Below are 20,975 nucleotides of genomic sequence, written 5' to 3' on the forward strand. Positions count from 1 at the left end.
TAGATATACATTTTCATATCACACCAAATTTTCTAAGAATGGGTAAAACTGCATTTTAAAAATTATAAAATACAATGACATCAACTCCAAATTTATAATTATATTAACTCAACATTATTAAATGAGATTCGTTTTTAAATATTAAAATGAATTCTTTTAAATCAAATGAATCCACAGAATGAATCACTGCCTGATTGGCACTTTCCTCACCACTGGGTTTCCACAAATGTCATTTTAATTTTTTTATATAAAAATTTCATATATCTGTAAATTCTCAGATCTATGCAAGAAAAAGTCTTACTAAGTCACTAAACTAGAAAACTTCTCTAATAATATTTTGTATTTAGATTGCTTACATGGTTATATATTTTGTATTTTTAAAATAAGTTTTTTTAACATTTTTTATTTATTTTTGGGAGACAGAGAGAGAACGTGAGCGGAGGAGGGGCAGAGAGAGAAGGAGACGAAGAATCCAAAGCAGGCTCCAGGCTCCGAGCTGTCAACACACAGCTCAACACAGGGCTCGAACTCACAGACCGTGAGATCATGACCCGAGCCACAGTCGGACGCCTAACTGACTGAGCCACCCAGGCGTCCCAATTGTTATGTTTATACAGAATGTCACTCCATCTTCAAAGTAAATTTGCTTTTCTCTCAATTACTTGCAGATTTATAAAACTTTACACCCCACCCAAAAGAAGTCATCAACCTCTGTATCCAATGTTTAAGAATCTCAAGAATTCAACAAATATTTACTAATAACAAATAGTTATAACCTGCCAGAATCCAGAGAAGCAAAGACCACTCTCACAAAGCTTACATTTTTGAGGGGGAGACTAAAAATAAATAAATAATTACAAATAAATAAGTACAAATAATATGAAGGAACTTAAGAGAGTAATGACCGCTTTAGGTAGGCTGACCAGGTAAGGACTCTCCTAGGATGAGCTTAGTCTATAGTGTGAAGGGGGTAAAAGAGCCAACCAAGTTCAAAATTGAGAGAAGAGCACTTCACACAGACAGGATCAATGGAAAGCCTCCACGCTGAGAAAGGGCTGAGTGATTTTAGAAACAGAAAGGAGGCCGAAGTGGCTGAACCAAAGTAGAGAATGGTAGAAGATAAACCTATTGAGATAATCAACAGTAAAATCATCACCTCAAAATATCCATAAGCCTTAAATGACCAATGGGCTACTTACACCCAGGCACAGTTACCAAAAAAAGGGAAAATTCCAAATGTTCCCATACCTCTTCACCTTCTACCATTAAAAACTGCCTCATTGCAGACAATCTCTCTTCTGCCATCCTGCCCACTGCTCCCTTGCAGTGTATTCAATAAACTTCTATCTACTTTGTTCAGCCTCAGGTGAATTCTTTCACTGCCCATGCCACCAGCCTCTCCCCTAGTGTCACCTCACATATAAGAAGAGCCCCCATTCAATCGGGAGAGACACCACGTTGATCTGACAAACACAATACAAAAAAATATGTATATAAGCCATTTTCCCTTATTCATGGGTAAACAACATATTAGCAAACCAAGACAGCAATAAATTAAAAGCCTAAAATATTAAGACATTTAAAATGGGCTTATTTTAGGCACCTGGGTGGCTCAGTCAGTTGAACATCAGACTGGATTTTGGCTCAGGTCATGATCTTACTGTTCATGAGATTGAGTCCTGGGTCTGGTTCCATGCTCACTGAGCTTGGAGCCTGCCAGTATTCTCTCTCCCTATCCCTCTGTCCCCCGACTCAAAATAAACAAACTTTTAAAAAATAAACAAAATGGGCTTATTTTATTTTTTATTTATTTATTTTATTTATTTTATTTTATTATTTATTTATTAATGCAATGCTAGTTAAACTTTTAAAACTCAATCAAACGTCAAATAATCTTGAAAAAGAATGAAGTTAGAGAGCTTATACTTCCTGCTTGTAAAACATACCACAAAGCTACCAAAGACAATGTAGTACTAGATTGATGACAGACAGATCAGTGGAACAGATTTGAGATTCCAGAAATAAACTCTTACATTCAGGGTTAGTTGATTTTTCACGGGGTGCCAAAATACTTCAACAGGAAAAGAACAGTCAAAATGGACCAAAAACTAAAATGTAGTAGCTAGAATGGTAAAACTCTTAAAAAAAAAAAAAAAAAAAAAAAGCAGAAGAGTAAATCTTCATGCCCTTGGGTTATGCGATGATTTCTTAAATACAAAGCCAAAAATAAAAGCAACAACAGCAAAAAATAAACTGGACTTCACCAAAATTAAAACCTTTACAGCTGCTGGGGCGCCTGGGTGGCGCAGTCGGTTAAGCATCCGACTTCAGCCAGGTCACGATCTCACGGTCCGTGAGTTCGAGCCCCGCGTCGGGCTCTGGGCTGATGGCTCAGAGCCTGGAGCCTGTTTCCGATTCTGTGTCTCCCTCTCTCTCTGCCCCTCCCCTGTTCATGCTCTGTCTCTCTCTGTCCCAAAAATAAATAAACGTTGAAAAAAAAAAAAAAAAAAACCTTTACAGCTGCAAATAACACCATCAAGGAAGTGAAGACAACATAAAGAAGGGTAGAAAATATTTTCAAATTATATCTGACAAAAATGGATACCCAGAATATATAAGGAAGATAACCCTATCTAAAAATGGGCAAATATCTGAATAGACATTTCTCCAAATAATGTATATAAATGGCCAATAAGCACACACAAAAAAATGTTCAACATCATTAGTAGTAAGGAAACTGCAAATCAAAACCAAAATGAGATGCTTCACACTCATTAGGATGGCAAAAAAAAAAAAAGATAAGACCTGGAAATTCTACTTCTAGGTATACACCCAAAACAAATGTAAAACATACAAGCACACAAAAACTTGCATAAAAATGTTCATAGAATTATTCATAGTAGTTAAAAAGAGAAACAAACAAAATGTCCATAAACTGATGACATGATAAAGAAAGTGTAGTATATCCATACAATGGAGTATAAAATCAATGAAATCATTGACAATAAAATCAATGAAATCCTGATACATGCTATAACATGAATGAACCCTGAAAATATTAAACTCAGGGACAGAAGTCAAAGTCCAGAGTAGGCAAATACCTTCAGATAGAAAGCAAATGAGTAGCTGCCTAAGTCTAGTGTCTGGACAGTGGGTGGGAAGAGTATGGTGGCAGAGAACAGAGAGCAACCGCTAATAAGCACTGGGTTTCTTTTTAGAGTGATGAAACTGTTCTAAAATTAGATTGTGATGATGGTTCCCAAACTCTATGAATATATCAAAACTCACAGAATTGCAAAACGAGTGAATTTTACGGTATGAGAATTATATCTCAATTAAGCTGTTAAAAAATGCACTGTGAAAAAAGCTCAATCACTGTAATTCTCAAAAATTACAAAGAAGTTGCACAGTCATCTCAACAGTAGGGAAAAAAGCATCTGATAAAATTCAAAATTCATTTAGAACAAAAGCTACCTAACATAGGAAAAATAGGAGAACTTACTTCATATGATACAAGTTTTTACCAAAAACCTTCAGCAAACATCAGACTTAAGGTAAAATGTTGAAACCTTTCCCTGCAAGATCAGAAAAGACACAAATATATCTATTATTGCCAATTTTATTTAACAGTGCAAATCACCTCACTTGAATTAAAAAAAAAAAGGGAAAGGAGAAATAAAAAAAATCAAAATTTGGTTCCAGTCCAAGACAGCAACATGGGAAAACCCTAAACTCACCTTCTCCATGAACACACCAATTCTATGCCTATGTACAGAATAATCCTCCTGAAGAACTGAGGGCTGGCCAAACAACTTCTACAAAACAAAAGATAAGCCACTTAGAGAAAGGTAATAGAGATGAAGACATGCTAACAAAGGAAACCCCACCTCTGATGCTGCCAACTGCATAAGGGATGGACTGACCTAGAGCAGATTCATCTACCCTGGGGCACGGAGGAAAAAAAAAAAAAAAGCCATGGTTTAAAAGGGCAACTAGAATATACAGGAACCAGCCCAACAGAATCCTGCTGAATGGCGGTGAGCTACTGCAACTACCTTCAAGTGGGAGAGTCTGGCAAGCCCAACATTTATTCACATCCTCCACCTTGAGAGTGCAGTAGGAGCAGGGTTCAGATGCCAGAGCCGGCCTACCACATCAGCAAGCACCACGTCCCTGGCCCATACCAGCCTGGGATGCCCTGGGTCACAGAAGAAAATATCAGGGTTTGAAAGAGAAGCTAGTATATAAAATATCCAGCCACAGAACTCCATCAAACAGCAAGGGAGCTGCTGGAACTCTCCAGGTTGGAGAGGTTGGACAGCATCAGTTTACATTCAGTTTCCACCCTGATGGTGCGGATGGGAGTAGGGTGTGGGCACCTTAGGTGGCCTATTCCTTCAGTGAGCTATGGGCCCCTAGCCCACACCAGCCCCAGCCATCCCACCAAAAGAGCCTCAGAGCAGCATACACAAGGACAATCCATGTCACCACTTGTTTACAACTACATCCATACTGCCAAGGTGATACACGCATAAAGCACCCCAGAGCATTCCGGGCCTGCACCACTTTGGCTCCAGGAAGCTTGCTAGGGCACCCCAGGGCACAGTGCTCTAAGACCTCCTGACTCACACCTACTTAAGGCTCCAGCCACCCATCCAAGGTGCCCCCCTCCATAGAGTGTCCCAGGAATCCCCAGCCCATGCCCACATCAGTTTTAAACACCTGCCAAAGGCACTAGTGGAACACCTCAGGAAACCACTGTCCCCACCCTGCCAAGGTTCCAGCCACCTTGCCAGGGCAGCCCCTGCATGAGCACACCAGGACACTCTAGCCTCTACAAGCCTCAGCTCCTGTCAACCCTACCTGGGAATCCTCGGTGCTGAGCATCCCGAGACATCCTGATTTGCATCCACTCCAGCTTCAACCACCTCCCTCCTATGTGGAGACCCCTGGGAAATGCCCCAGCCTGTGTGCACTTCAGCTACAGCTATCATGTCAGGGTACCCCTGCATGCAGCACAATGGGACACCGTGGCCTGGACCCTGCCTTAGCTCTGGCTGCCCCAGCGGGGTGCACTCTATGCAGCAAGTCCTGGGACACTGTGGTGGTTTCCACCCACTTCAGCTTCAGCTATCCTGCCAGAGTGCCCTCTGTGCAGAGAACCCAGGGACTGTACTGACCCACATCCACTTCAGCTTTAGCTCTCCTACCAAGGCATCCTCTACACAGAGTCCCAGGACACTCTGGCTAACATACACTTCACCTTTAGCTGTTCTGCCAGGGTGCCTTGAGACAAAGAGTCCTGAGACCACCCCGACATATGCCCACTTCAGCTGAGGCCATCATATCATGTTGGCCCCAATACAGAGTGCCCCAGACATCCCAGCCCCACCCCAGACACAGCTCCAGCCATCCAACCAAAGTCACTAGGCACACACAGTCTACACAGGGGATGATTATATACAAGACCATTGCTTAAAATTTAGGAGAATCAGCTGTTCCACCTAATTCATAGAAACAAGTAAAGAAAATGAGGAGACAGAGGAACATCCTTCAAATGAAAGAACAAAACAAAACCTCAGAAAAAGAACTAAACTAAACAGATAAGCAATATGCTTGATAAAGGATTCAAGTAACGATCATAAAAATGCTTGTTGGACAGAAAAGAAGACTGGAAAAACTTAGTGAGAATTTTGACAAACAGAAAATATAAAAGAATAATCAGAGTTGAGAAATACAGTAAGTGAAATGGAAATTACACTAGAGGGAATCAACAATACATTAGAAGATGTAGAACAGATTTGTGATCTGTGTAATGAAAGAACCTGTGCTAAACAAAAAATATAATAATAATAATTTTAATAAATAAGGATAGGTTAGGGGATCTCTTATACAAGACCAAACGAACATTCACATTATACAGGTACTAGAAGGAAAAGAGAGAAAAAGGTATAGAACTTATTTAAAAAAGAATAGATGAAAAATTCCCTAGCCTATGGAAGAACAGACATCCAGGTTCATGAAGCATAGAGAATTCCAAAAAAGATGGCCCAAGAAGGTGCACACCGTAACACATAATAATTAATATGCCAAAGGTTAAAGATAAAGAAAACATTTTTAAACCAGTAAGAAAGAAGTAAAAAGTAACATATAGGGGAAACACCATAAGGCCATCAGCCGATTTCTCAGCAGAACCTCTGTGGGTCAGAAATGAGTGGTATGATACATTCAAAGTGCTGAAAGGAAAAACAAAAACAAAAATAGGCTACCTGTCATAATTTTCATTCAGAATTGATGGATTGATGGAAAGATAGAGTTCCCAGAATAACAAATGTTAAAGAAGGGTATTACCACTAAAAAGCAGCCTTACAAGAAATCTTAAAGGGAATTCTTTAAATGGAAAAGAGAGGCTCATAATTAGAAGTACGAAAATTACAAATAAAAATAGGTAATAAATGACATCATATAAATAAAGTATGGAAGGCATGAGTAAAAAAAGTTCTTTCAGAACTTCCAATGTGTTCAAACTAAGTGACCATCAACTTAATACAGCCTGATATATAATTAGGACACCATATATGAACCTCATGGTAACCAGAAACACAACACCTATAATACACAAACAATAAAAAGAAAGCCAAGCATAATACTACAGAAAGTAATTAATAACTAGGAAAGAAAGCAAAAGAAAAAAAAAAAAAAGACTAACAAAAATAACTAGACACAATTAACAAAATGGCAAGACACACATCTATCAATAATTAACTTTAAATGTGAATGGACTAAATGGTCCAATCAAAAAGATATAGGGAACAGAAAAAGTTACACACACACACACACACACACACACACACACACACACACATCTACATATTGCCTACAAGAGACTCCTTTCAGACTTAAAAAGACACAAAAACTGAAAACTAAAGGAAGGAAAAAGATATTCCATGAAAATGGAAGGGAGAAAAAAGCCAAGGTAGCAATACCTAAATCAGACAAAACAGAGTTTAAAACTAACAATGTAATGAAAGACAAAGACACTACATAACGATAAAGAAGATAATTCAACAAGGGGATATAACAATTGTAAATATCTATGTACCCAATGGTGAATCACCAAAACACGTAACACAAATGTTAATAGAGACAAAGGGAGAAATTGCAGTAATACAATAATAGTAGGAGACTTTAACACCTCAGTTATATCAAAGGATATTCATCCAGGCAGAACCCATAAAGAAAACACCACCTTTTTTCTAAATTTTTTTTAAGGTTTATTTATTTTTGAGAGAGAGAAAGAGACACAGAGCACAAGCAGGATAGGGGCAGAGAGAGACACAAAATCTGAAGCAGGCTCCAGGCTCCGAGCTATCAGCAAAGAGCCCAATGCAGGGCTCGAACCCACGAATTGTGAGATCATGAACTGAGCCAAAGTTGGACACTTAACCGACTGAGCCACCCAGGCACCCAGGAAACACCACCTTTGAATGACACATTAGACAAGAAGGACCTAACGTATATATAGAACATCTGGTCACAAGACAGCAAAATACACATTCTTTACAAGGAGCATTCTCCAGGATAGACCACATCTTAGGCCACAAAGTAAGGCTCAATAAATTTCAGAAGACTGAAATCATATTATGCATCTTTTATGACCACAATATTATGAAACTAGAAATCAATCACAAGAAAAAACTGGAAAAAACACAAATATGTGGAAGCTAAGACATGCCAACGGGTCAACAAAGAAATCAAAGAGGAAACTGAAAAACACATGAAGGGGCGCCTGGGTGGCTCAGTCAGTTGAGCATCCAACTATTGATTTCAGCTCAGGTCATGACCCCAGGGTCATGGGATGGAGCCCTGCGTTGGGCACTGTGTGGAGCCTGCTTAAGATTCTCTAACTCTCTGTCCCTCTCCCCAGTTCACTCTATATCAAAAATAATAAAAATAAAATAAACTTTAGAAAAACACATGGAAACAAATGAAAATGAAAAAGAGGAAAAGTTTTAGTGATACAGACCTATCTCAAGAATCAAGATAAATCTTAACTAAGCAATCTAACTTTACAACTAAAGGAACTAGAAAAAGAAGAACAAAGCCCACAGCAGAAGAAAGGAAATAATAAAGATCAGGACAGAAATAAATGAAATAGGGGCGCCTGGGTGGCGCAGTCGGTTAAGCGTCCGACTTCAGCCAGGTCACGATCTCGCGGTCCGTGAGTTCGAGCCCTGCGTCAGGCTCTGGGCTGATGGCTCAGAGCCTGGAGCCTGTTTCCGATTCTGTGTCTCCCTCTCTCTCTGCCCCTCCCCTGTTCATGCTCTGTCTCTCTCTGTCCAAAAAATAAATAAACGTTGAAAAAAAAATTTTTTAAAAAAAGAAATAAATGAAATAGAGACTAAAAGCAAAGCAAAACAAAAAGAATAGGAAAGATCAATGAAACAAGGAGCTGGCTTGTAGGAAAGATTAACAAAATTGATAAAACTTTTAGCCAGACTCCTCAAAAAACAAAAACAAAACTCAAACAGGAGAAAAATAAAATTAGAAATGAAAGAGAAGTAACATTCAACACCACAGAACCATAAAGAATTGTAAGACAATACGACAAAAAATTATATGCCAACAAAGGGGACAGCCTACAAGAAATGGATAAACTCCTAGAAACATAATCTTCAAAAACTGAATCAGGAAGAAATAGAAAAATCTGAACAGACTAATTACTAATAAGAAAATTAAATTGGTGAGGCACCTGGGTGGCTCAGTCAGTTAAGCATCTGACTTCAGTCATGATCTCATGGTTTGTGGGTTTGAGCCCTGCATCAGGCCTTGTGCTGACAGCTCAGAGCCTGGATTCTGCCACAGATTCTGTGTCTCCCTCTCTCTGTCTCTCCCCTGCTTGCATTCTGTCTCTCAATAAATAAAATACATAAGTGCTAAAAATAAATTAATTAAAATTAAAAAAAAAAAAGAAAATTAAATCAGTAATCAAAAAACTCCTGACAAACCAAAGTCCAGCACCAAATGGCTTCACAGGCAAATTCTACCAAACATTTAAAGAAGAATTAATACCTATTGTTGGAGCACCTTGGTGACCCAATTGGTTGAGCGTCGAACTCTTGGTTTCAGCTCAGGTCATGATCTCACAGTTTGTGAGTTTGAGCCCTATGTCAGACATTGAGCTGGCAGTGAGGAGCCTACTTGGGATTCTCTCTCTCTCCCTGTCTCGTTGCCCCTCTTGTGTGCTGTCTTTCTCAAAATAAATAAACTTTTCAAAAGTAATAAAAAAAAAATGTAAATACCTATTATCCTCAAACTAGTCCAAAAAATAGAAGAGGGAAAAAAAACTTACATTCTGTTAGGCCAGGATTACTCTGATACCAAAGAAACTACCAAAAAAAGAAACCTACAGGTCAACATCTCTGAACATAGGATCTTCAAGAAAAATCAGCAAACTACATTCAACAATACATTAAAAATCTTCAAGAAAATATCATCAAACTATATTCAACAATACATTAAAAAGATCATTCACCATGATCAAGTAGGATTTATTCCAAGGACACAATGGCTCAATATTAGAAAATCAATCAACATGATATGCCACAAGCAACAAAATTAAGGATAAAAATCATATGATCATCTCAACAGATGCAAAAAAAGGATTTGGCAAAATTCAACATCTGTTCATGATATATTTTGAAAAAAACCTCTCAAACTAGGTTTATAGGGAACATACCTAAACATAATAAATGCTATTTATGAAAAACCCAGAGCTGATACCATACTCAATGGTGAAACACTAAGAGCTTTTCCTCTAAGACCAGGAACAAGACAAGAATGTCCACTCTTGCCACTTTTAATCAACCCAGTATTGGAAATCCTAGCCATAGCAATCAGACAAGAAAAAGAAATAAAAGGTATCCAAATTGCTAATATAGTAGTTTTGACTTTTTGCAGATGGTGTGATACTATACTCAGAAAACTCTAAAGATTTGACATAAAACTACTAAAAGTAATACATGAAATCAGTAAAGTTGAAGGATACAAAATTAGTAAACATACACCAGCTGCATTTCTATATACTAATAACAAAGTAGCAAAAAGAGAAAATAAATTCATTTATAGCTGCAGCAAAAAGAATACCTAGAAATAAACTTAACACAGAGATGAAAGACTTACTCTGAAAACTATAAAATATTGATGAAGAAACTGAAGATGACAGAAACAAACGGGAAGATATTCCACAATTATGCACTGGAAGAATACTGTTAAAATGTCCCCCCTGCCCAAAGCAGTCTACAGATGCAATGCAATCCCTATGAAAATACCAATAGCATTTTTCACAGAATTCCAACAAATAATCCTAAAAATTGTATGGACCCACAAAAGACCCTGAACAACCAAAGCAATCTTAAGAAAAAACAAAGCTGGAGGTATCATGGTCATATATTTCAAGATATACTACAAAGCTATAGGAATCAAAACAGTGTGGCACTGGCAGAAAGATAGACCCACAGATCAACACAACATAATAGAGAGCCCAGAAATAAACCCATGCTTACCTCGTCAACTAATCTATGACAAAGGAGGGAAGAATATACAATAAGGAAAAAACAGTCTCTTCAAGGAATGGTGCTGGGAATTCTGGACAGCTATATGCAAAAAAAATAAAACCCTTTCTCACATCATCCAAAAAAACAATCAAAAACCTCAAAATGGATTAAAGACCTAAATGTGAGACATGAAACCATAAAACCCCCAGAGGAGTTTATGCCTCCTAGAGGCAGTAATTTGACTTTGGCCTTTGTAACATTTTTCTAGATACATCTCCTCAGGCAAGGGGAAAAAAAGCAAAAATAAACTATTGGGACTACACCAAAATCAAAAGCTTTTGCACAGGGAAGGAAATCATCCACAAAACAAAAAGGCAACCTAGTGGGGAGCCTGGGTGGCTCAGTTGGTTAAGCGTCTGACTTTGGAGGTCATGATCTCGCAGTTCATGAGTTCAAGCCCTGCATGGGGCTCTGTGCTGACAGCTTAGAGCCTGAAGCCTACTTTGTATTCTGTGCCTTCCTCTCTCTCTCTGCACCCCCCCCACTTGCACTCTGTCTCTCTCTCTCTCTCTCTCTCTCTTAAAAATAAAAAACATTAAAAATATATATTAAATAAAAAATAAAAATCTAACAGATGACAGCAGGATTATGTGCATAGAATTAAAATAATTTATACATAATTAGATTTGTAAGCAAATTTAGTAAGGTTGATGAATACATAATCAATATACACAGTCATTTTCCTCTACACAGGCAAAAAGAAAATAAAATTTTAAACTGACACCATTCTCAAGAGTATCAAAAACTACACATTTTAGAAACGAATCTAATAAAACTAAGTGTAAGACCTGTGAGCAGAAAAACTGTAAGAGATTTTTTAGTAAAATGAAACAACACATAAAGAAGTGATAACCCTGTTAATAGATTGGAACTGATTATAATATAAACTCTTTTGAGATGATATGACAGGTCACTGAAACAACATGAACATCAGCAAAAACAGGCCCAGTTATTAGTTCCAAAGGTGGGGGACGAACTGATGTTTTTTGGGGATGCCTATCATATAACAGTGTCTTCTTTGCGTCAAGAAGTGGAACATATACTGGCTAATTTAATCCTGAAAACTATATGACAAGTACTATATTCTTCTTCACTAATGAGGAAACTATGACATTGGATAAGAAAGCCAGGATTCAAATGCAAGCTTGTATGGCTACAAAGCCTAAACAGAAGTAAATCTTCATCCAAAGAATTTACACACATTAAAAAATCATGGGGATTTTGGGTGGCTCAGTCGGTTAAGTGTCCAATTCCTGATTTTGGCCCAGGTCATGTTCTTATGGTTCATGAGATCGAGCCACGTGTTGGGCTCTGCAATGATGGTTCGGAGTCTGCTTAGGATTGTCTTTTTCTCTCTCTCTCAAAATAAATAAACATTAAAAATAAATAAATAAAACACAACCAGAAACCAAACAAATAAACCAAAAAGAACTCCAAATCCTATCTTGATGTATGCTTTTAGAAAGATGGGGTATACAATCACTGGGAAAAACATTTTGACAATTTCTTAAATAACTAAATATCCAACTGCCATCTGACTCAGCAATGGTACTCCTGGGCATTTATCCTAGAGAAATCAAAACTTCTGTCTAAAAAAAATTAAAAAATTAAAAAAAACACTATTCATGAATATTTATAGTTTTATTCACAACAGCCAAAAACTAATAAGAACTCAGACATACTTCAGTGGGTGAATGGTCAAACTGTGGTACATCCAAATCATGGAACACTACTCAGCAATAAAGAGGCGCAACTGATATACACAACAATCTGGATGAATCTCCATAGAATTATGCTGAGGTAAAAAAAAAAAAAAAAAAAAAAAAAGCCAAACTTCAAAGGTTACACAGTTGTTGATTCCATTTCTATAACATTACTGCAACGTCAAAATTATAAAAATAGAGAACAGATTAGTAGTTGCCAGGGGTGAAGGTGGAAAGTGATGGATGCTATAAGGCAACATGAGGTATCCCTGTGGGATGCAATTGTTCTTTTTCTTTATATGGCAATAGCCTGGTTGTGATACATACTGTAGTTTTGTAAGCTGCTACCATTGAGGAAAACTGAGTAAGCATATGCAGGATCTTTTTGCATTATTTCTCACAACAGTAAACAAATTTACAATGATTTCAAAATACAAAGTTTAACTTTAAAAAACGGGGGAAACACTCTGGCTTAACACATACCAATGGATCTCAAAGTTTTGGATAATGAGGTCCATAAAGATAAAACTCCAAGATCATGTAGCTTGTGACAGAGGTAAAACGTATCTGGGTCGTTGCTTTCTTTTCAACACAGGAGTGTACCTCCTCAGCTTCAGAACTAAACCACAGTGAAAATATATATTTTAAACTGTCGAAACAATTACAGTTAAAAAATAAGTAATCATCTAATAAATTTTATTCCTGAATTTCATTCCTTCATGAATTCAACAAAAATATATTTGGATGTTTACATGGAGCAGACACTGCACAAGGTTCTGGATACACAGTAATAAATAGCTGTGGTTTTGAAGAAGTACTATAGGGAAAGTACGAGGTGTTAAGGGAGCATGTAACAAAAACTCAGGAGGTTTGGAAGGCTTTCTAAAAGATACATACATCAAAGCTGAGACATAAAGAATACACAATAACCACACAAGAAACACACCCAAAGGCCCTGATTTGGAAACAAAAGGAAGAGAACAGGTAGGAATTCTCAGACTTCATCTTACTGGACCTACCCATAAATCATTCCCTCCTCATTAAATCATGTTTTTCACTTAGACTCTAGAAGTGATGGTTTCTACCTTATCTCAGTTTTCATTCTTGCTAAGCCTAAATCGTACTCTGCCCATATAAGGTTTGAAAGTACCAGGGCTCATTTCTTAGTAATGCTTGCTCTATCGTTTAGAGATACCATTAGTATATCAGTTTTAAATATTACCTCTATTCCAATGACTCCCACATTTATACATATATTTTTTAATGTTTATTTATTTTGGAGAGAGAGACAGAGAGAGACAGACTGCAAGCGGGGGAGGGGCAGAGAGAGAGAGGGAAACAAAATCTGAAGCAGGCTCAAGGCTCTGAGCTGTCAGCAGAGCAGAATCTGGGGCTCTAACTCACGAACTTCAAGATCATGATCTGAGTTGAAGTCAGAAGTTTAACGAACTGAGCCACCCAGGTGTACCTGACTCCCACATTTATACACGGAGATCAGACCTCTCCTGAACTTCAGACTCCTGTTACCTAACCAAACATCTCTACATAGCAAGTCTAATGGGTATCTCAAACTTAACACTACTAAAGCTGAACTCTAGATCTTTTTCTCAAACCCTATTCCATCCTCCATCTTCCCCATCCAATCTTTCCATTTGTTCATACCAATTCCTTGACTCCTCTCAGTGTCTCATCCTGCATATCCAATCAATCCATCAACAACCCCTGTTAGATTCAAAATATACCCAGAATCCCACCATTCATTTCCTACCACCTCCAAATCTGCTCACGTGATCTGAGCCACTTTATTTCTAGCCTGAATTCCTGCAAGAATCTGATATCCCAACTTCCACCTCCTCCCCTACATTCTCCTCGCAATGGAGCAGTAAGATACTTTGAAAAATTAAGTCTGATCATAACATTCCTCAGAATTGCTCAGTGGTTCCCAGTTTTACTCAGATAAAAGTTCTATTAATGCAGAAATAGCCCTTCTACGATATGCTCCTACTCCTATTACCATTCCACCTTACTTTCTCTTCTCTGTCACAGTGATATCTTTACATGTTTCTGCTTTGGACTCTGCACTAGCTGGTCCATCTGCTTATACCATGCTCCATCAATTACATACATGGCTACTTTTCTTGATTCCTTCAAGGGTCTTTTCTGAAATGTCAATTTTTCAATGTAAACTTGACTTGCCTACCTTATGTAAAATTTCAACTTTCATGCTAGCTTCAGCAGCACATATACTAAAATTGGAATGATACAGAGAAGATTAGCATGGCCTCTGCATCTGCACAAGGACGACATGCAAATTCAAGAAGTGTTACATATTTTTGAAAGAAGGAATTTTAGGGGCGCCTGGGTGGCTCAGTCGGTTAAGCGTCTGGCTTCTGCTCAGGTCACGATCTCACGGTCCGTGAGTTCGTGCCCCGCGTCGGGCTCTGTGCTGACAGCTTGGAGCCTGGAGCCTGCTCCGGATTCTGTGTCTCCCTCTCTCTCTGACCCTCCCCCGTTCATGCTCTGTCTCTCTCTGTCTCAAAAATAAATAAACATTAAAAAAAAAAAAGAAAGAAGGAATTTTATAATTGTGGCAAAATGTTAACAATATGTGATTTTGGGTCTTGGCACTATTCTTGTGACTTTTAGTATGTCTTACATTATTTCAGAATACAAGTTTAAATTTTTAAAAACAAGAAACAAACAAGAATTACAACTCCCTATTATCTTTTCTGTACCTTACATTTTCTTTCTTGACAGCACTTATCACCTTGTAAAACACTGTATGATTTAGTTACCTGCTAAAGTTTTTGCTTATTGTCTGTCTTTCTACACTAGGTTATAAGCTCCATAACGACAGAGATTCTTGTCTGTTTTGTTTCCTGGTGTATTCCATGCACCTTGAGCAGTCAGTACCTGGCACTAAGCACTCATCATTTATTCTATTAAAGTTTCAAAGGAAGCGGGGCCATGATTAGAGAGACTAAGAGGTTGAATAGTTCCTAGAGATGAGAAAGTATAAAGTGGGTCTGTAGGAGTGCATGGCTGAACTAGTGTGGAAATAAAATTCACAGAAGACACAGCATTCCAGGAACTAGAAACTAGCATGTTGTATCAGTTGGGCTATAGATTTAAACATAGAAGTCACCCTGTGGTGCGTGGGTGGCTCAGTCAGTTAAGCTTCCAACTTCAGCTCAGGTAATGATCTCGTGGTTCGTGGGTTCGAGCCCTGCATCAGGTTCTGAGCTGACAGCTGAGCCTGGAGCCTGCTTCAGATTCTGTGTCTCCCTCTATCTGCCCCTTCCCCTGCTCAAGACCTGTCTCTCTCTCTCTCTCTCAAAAATAAATAAACATTAAAAAATTTTAAACAATTAAATAAATAAATAAATAAATAAATAAATAAAGAGAAGTCACTCAAAGAAGTAAGACAGTAAGCCAAATTCAAGTCACAGTAGGGACACTGGGGACATAGTTTGCAGAGTGATTAAGATTAGAGGGGAGTTGTTTAATGAATACAGATTAGGGCTCCCTGTTAGGATATTAGGGTATTAGAACACCTGAGAAAGTTCTAAGATAGAAAGGATGCCTACATACAGAAAATTCTGCCTCATACAGAGTATCAATCAAACCTTCTGTTCAATTTAATATCAAATTCAGTTAAAGTAGGTAACTAAATTTCAAAAAATCATCCTAGGCAAATATTATCAGTGGAAATGGTTCCAGGAACTACAGCAATTTGGCTACATACAGTGTAGCTAAAAAATAAGATGATTGGGGGACGCCTGCGTGGCTCAGTTGGTTAAGCGGCCAACTTCGGCTCAGGTCATGATCTCCCACTCCATGAGTTCGAGCCCCGCGTCAGGCTCTGTGCTGACAGCTCAGAGCCTGGAGCCTGTTTCAGATTCTGTGTCTGCCTCTCTCTGACCCTCCCCTGTTCATGCTCTGTCTCTCTCTGTCTCAAAAATAAATACACGTTAAAAAAAAAAAATTAAAAAAAAAAATAAGATGATTGGGAAAAGTGGCAAAGAAATAATAACAGGCCAGATCAGGGAGGTTCTCAAATGCCATGCTAAAAAAAAGTCTGGATTTTATTCTGTAAGAAACTGACGGCCTTTCCTAGAGTTTAATCAGGCAATTAGTTTACAAAAATTACCTTGTCAAATTTGGAAGACTAGATGTGGGGGCAGGGAAAACCTTTAGAAGCAAGCCTACCACAAATAGCCCAGGTAATAAAATTTATAATTTCTTGGCTTCAGACTCCTGTATTTAATTACTTACCTGACATTTTGGACATCTGATAGACATTTCTAACCTAACTGTCCAAAACCAAAGTCGTATTTCTCCGCCAAACTTGTGTGTTCCCTACCTAATCTCTCAGTAGTAGTACAACCGTGCAAGTTAACTCAAATCAGCAACTTGGGTTCACTCTTGATTTCTCCCTCTCCTTTAGTCACCAAATTAAATCCATTTATAATTAATTATTCCTAAGGCATATCTCAAATGCATTCAATTCTTTCCAGTTGCAATGCCATCCCAAACTATCACTGCTCCACTGGAATACTGCACTAGCTCCCAAATGGACTCTCCCACATTTTCCTTAATATCAGTTGGTTTCCTTAAAGCACTTGCTATAATTAGCAACTCTTTTTATCTATTTACTTGAATTTTGTCTTTCCCTCTTACTGAAATGCCTTCATAAAGTCAAGAACTATAAACTGTCTTATTTATCATTTTACTTCAGCACTCTAGTATCAGCCAGGTCAATAAACAACAATATTTATAAAACTAACACATATTTACTATAAGCCAGGCACTATTTTATATACTTTACATTTATTAAGTCATTTAAACCTCACAATAATCTGTGGTGTAGGTATTGTATTATCTCAATTTTATAGATTAAAAAAAAAAAAATTAAGGCACAGATTGTCAACTAATCTGCACAAGGTCATCCAACAAGTACCTGGCCAAACCCAGAATCAAACCAAGGGAGCCTGGAGCCCATCCTCTTGACTATTAACCAGCACTTCTCTTATCAGATGTTCAATAGATATTTCTTGACTAAATAAACAAATGAGAGGACAATGAGAAGAACAGGTTTAGGGCACATGTTGAATTCGAAGGACTTGGAAAAGGCTATGAGGTACAGTGGGATGTTGTAATTACCATACAGAAGTCATCAGATTCTACTGGAAACCACCTATAAAATGCAAGCCTCTTAAAAAAAAAAAAGTGATTATAGGGGCACCTGGGTGGCACAGTCAGTAAAACATTCGACTTCAGCTCAGGTCATGATCTTACAGTTCATGAGTTCCAGCCCCACACCAGGCTCTCTGCTGTCAGTGCAGAGTCTGCTTCAGATACTGTCTCCCTCTCTCTCTGCCCCTCCCCCACTTGTCTCTCTCAAAATAAATAAGCTTAATTATATATTTTTTAAAAATTGGACACGCTTTCAAACTGTAAGCGTTTATACCCAAATCCGTAATAAAAACATGTTCTGACAAAGCACTGAGAGCCCCATTAAGCCTTGACTGTATCTATCAAAATTTCTGTATTAAAATAAAATATTTGTCTTTAAGTAGCAGTCAGTATCTATATGAATATCACACATGTATTTTACTCAAATATAAAATTGCAGAGATGGACTTTAAATTTGACAAAATGATACCAAAATCTATCTTAAAAAAAAAATAAACAGGGGGCGCCTGGGTGGTTCAGTCAGTTAAGCAACTGACTCTTGATTTCGTCTCAGGTCATGATCTCACAGGTTTTAAGTTCGAGCCCCACGTCAGGCTCTATGCTGACAGCACAGAGCCTGCTTGGGTTCTCTCTCTCTCTCTCTCTCAAAATAAATAAACATTTAAAAAAAACCAGAAAATGTGAGAATAGCAAGAAAATATCTAAAGAAGAAGAATGGAAGCACACTTTACCTACTTAATAACAAAACATATTATAAAGTTACAGAAATTAAGATAGTGGGTATGGTACAGGTCAAAGACAGAACAATGAAAACGAACAGGGTCCAAACAAAATCAAGTATATATAAATTGTAAAATTAAATGTAAGAACAAATTTTAAATTATGTATAAATATTATTTTTTATTATCTAATTTCTAAGCATCACAAATGCTTTCCTATGCATCACAAACTAGAAACTATAATGGAAAAAAGATATTTTTCAAGAGTAAAATAATTAAAACTATGTCATGGAAAAACAGCATTAGAAGTTAAAAAGACAAATCTAAAAATGGGAGTCAAGGGTTTGCAAAATATATGACAAAGAGTTAAAAACCTACGTAGTAATTTCTTTAAAATTAAGAGACTAAGGGTGCCTGGGTGGCTCAATTGGTTAAATGTCTAACTCTTGGTTTCAGTTCAGGTCACAATCTCAGGGTTGGTAGGTTCAAGCCCCACGCCGGGCTCTGCACTGACAGCATGGAGCCTGCTTGGAATATTCTCTCTCTCTCGGGTAGAGCATTTGACTGGAATATTCTCTCTCTCTCTGCCCTCTCCCCTGCTCACGGGTACTCTCTCTCTCTCTCTCTCTCTCAAAACAAACAAAAAAACTATTAAGAGACTATGATAACAACAGGCTATTCATGAGATTAAACAACGGACAATAAAAGATGCTCAATATCAACTGAATTCAATTACAAACAAAGCAATGAAGAACCACTTTTTGAAATCAGATGGGATAGACTACAAGATGGCAACTGGGTGCTTTCAAACACAGTAAGAAAGTGAATGGGCACATTTCTGAAGAGCAATTTAGGAATTATGGAGTATTTATGGTTAAATAACCTACTTCTAAAAAGTTAGATTTACAGGATAATCAGGCAAGCATATAAAGATGTTGCTCACAACAGGATTCCTTTTAAAAGTTAATAATTGACCCAGCAATCCCACTTCTGGGCATATATCCAAAAGAAATGAAAACAGTATCTTGAAGAGGTATGTGCACACCCATGTCCAAAGGCAGAAGCAACCTAAATGTTTATTGGCAGATGAATGGATAAACAAAATGCAGTATATACATACATTGGGAATATTATTCGACCACGAAAAAGGAAATCCTGTCCTATGCTACAACATGGATGAACCTTGAGGACGCGATGTATAAGTCAAATAAGGCAAAGGACAAATACTGTGTGATTTCACTTTTAAGAGGTATCTAAAGTAGCCAAATGCTTAGAAACAAAGTAGAATGGTGAGTGCCAAGGGCTGTGGGAGGAGGAAAAGGGAGTTGTTGGTACAAAAAGTACAGTTTCAGTTTTGCAAGATGAAAAAGTTCCAGGTATCTATTAAATAACAAGCTGCATATACTTAACACTACTTAAAAACAGTTAAGGTGATAAGTTTTAGGTTTTTTACCACAATCAAAGTTAATAAAAAATAATGTAAATATCCATCAGGTAGGACTTGGTTATGTTAGAGACACACAATTTAATACTAGATAGCAATAAAAAATGATAATATTAATATATATCTAGTCATCCACAGCCTACTGTTGAACTAAAAAAAAAAAGTTTACAAGAAAGCAAGGTAGTGTGAGAACATGCAAGCAAATGTCTGTACTTACAATAGAGAGATATGTAAAGATAGTCACCAAAATTTTACGGTGGTATCTCTGGATAATAGTATCACAGATGACCTTCTTTTCAATATTTGCCTGTCTTTTTAAATACAATGAGCACATATTATGTACTTAACAAAGGATACTTGAAAAAAAAGAAGTGATTGCCACCACTGGTTTCAGAATTCTAGAATGGAATTCTACATTTCTCACCCCCTATGTGTCTATAGCACATCTTGGGGAATCAATAAATACTTGAGAAACAGGATTAGTGATTAAGAGATCAGGAATGAGACAGACTTGGATACAAATCTCAGCTCCAAAGTTAACTGATCAAGGTCTTAAAGTCTTAAAGAATGTCATTCAACACCAATTTCTTCAAATATAAACGTCATATAACAATACCTGCAGGAAAAACTTAAAGCACTTAATATCATTCCTGGCTGAGGAAACACCCAATAAAATGGCCATAATTACTAGTTCTTAACTTGATTTATACTGGAAAAACTCATCACAAAACGAAAAAACGATACTGAGCATCTATAGAAGCCTATACTGAAAATCTCAACTGCATTAAAAAACAAGAGCTCTATATTATGCACCTGAAAGTAATACTGTGTGTTAACTCAAATTAAGATTAAAAACTCAACCAAAAAAAAAACAAGAGATCATGCTCTGTTGGACCCACAACACTGATGCTTAACTCAAAAAAAAAAAAAAAAGAATGTAATTGACCATTTTTGAGTATCAATCCTGTGCCCTTCTGTAGTTTATCTCCTTCCAACCAGCGTTTAGAAGTGTGTTTGTAAAAGTGGGAGTTGTTAGCTCAGAACTTCTGAGCCCGTCTTCAGTCAAAAGGAAGACCTGAAGCCATGCTTCATGCATGCAAAGCGGCTAAAAACCTTAGAGGCACCCTCCACAAACACATGTGTGCAATCTAATAGTGAGCAATCAAAAGATAAGCAATTTGGGACTCTGGGATTGAAGATTAGGGGAGCATTATGGCATTATGAACCTCGGAACTACCGCCATCCCATATTACCCACTCTTTCCTAAAATACAATTACATGTCGTTCAACTTCCTAT

General features: G+C 37.5%; 1 protein-coding gene and 1 pseudogene across 4 annotated transcripts in view; one reads left to right on the plus strand and one right to left on the minus strand.

Annotated features, from left to right (window-relative positions):
* The window catches only part of ZRANB3 (zinc finger RANBP2-type containing 3), a 320,697-nt gene that overhangs the window by 299,425 nt on the left and 297 nt on the right, over positions 1-20,975 (minus strand). Inside the window, exon 2 of one of the 4 annotated variants that reach the window (XM_040474923.1) lies at positions 3,738-3,815. The exons of the other annotated variants lie outside the window; for them this stretch is intronic. The gene's annotated coding sequence lies outside the window, so the exon portion shown is untranslated. The remainder of the gene's footprint in view (positions 1-3,737; positions 3,816-20,975) is intronic. 4 annotated transcript variants of the gene reach the window in all.
* Positions 14,542-14,654, plus strand: LOC121031121 (uncharacterized; annotated as a pseudogene).

The sequence above is a fragment of the Herpailurus yagouaroundi genome, unplaced genomic scaffold (genome assembly GCF_014898765.1).
Source record: "Herpailurus yagouaroundi ecotype Mexico unplaced genomic scaffold, PumYag 140, whole genome shotgun sequence".
NCBI classification, from domain to species: domain Eukaryota; kingdom Metazoa; phylum Chordata; class Mammalia; order Carnivora; family Felidae; genus Herpailurus; species Herpailurus yagouaroundi.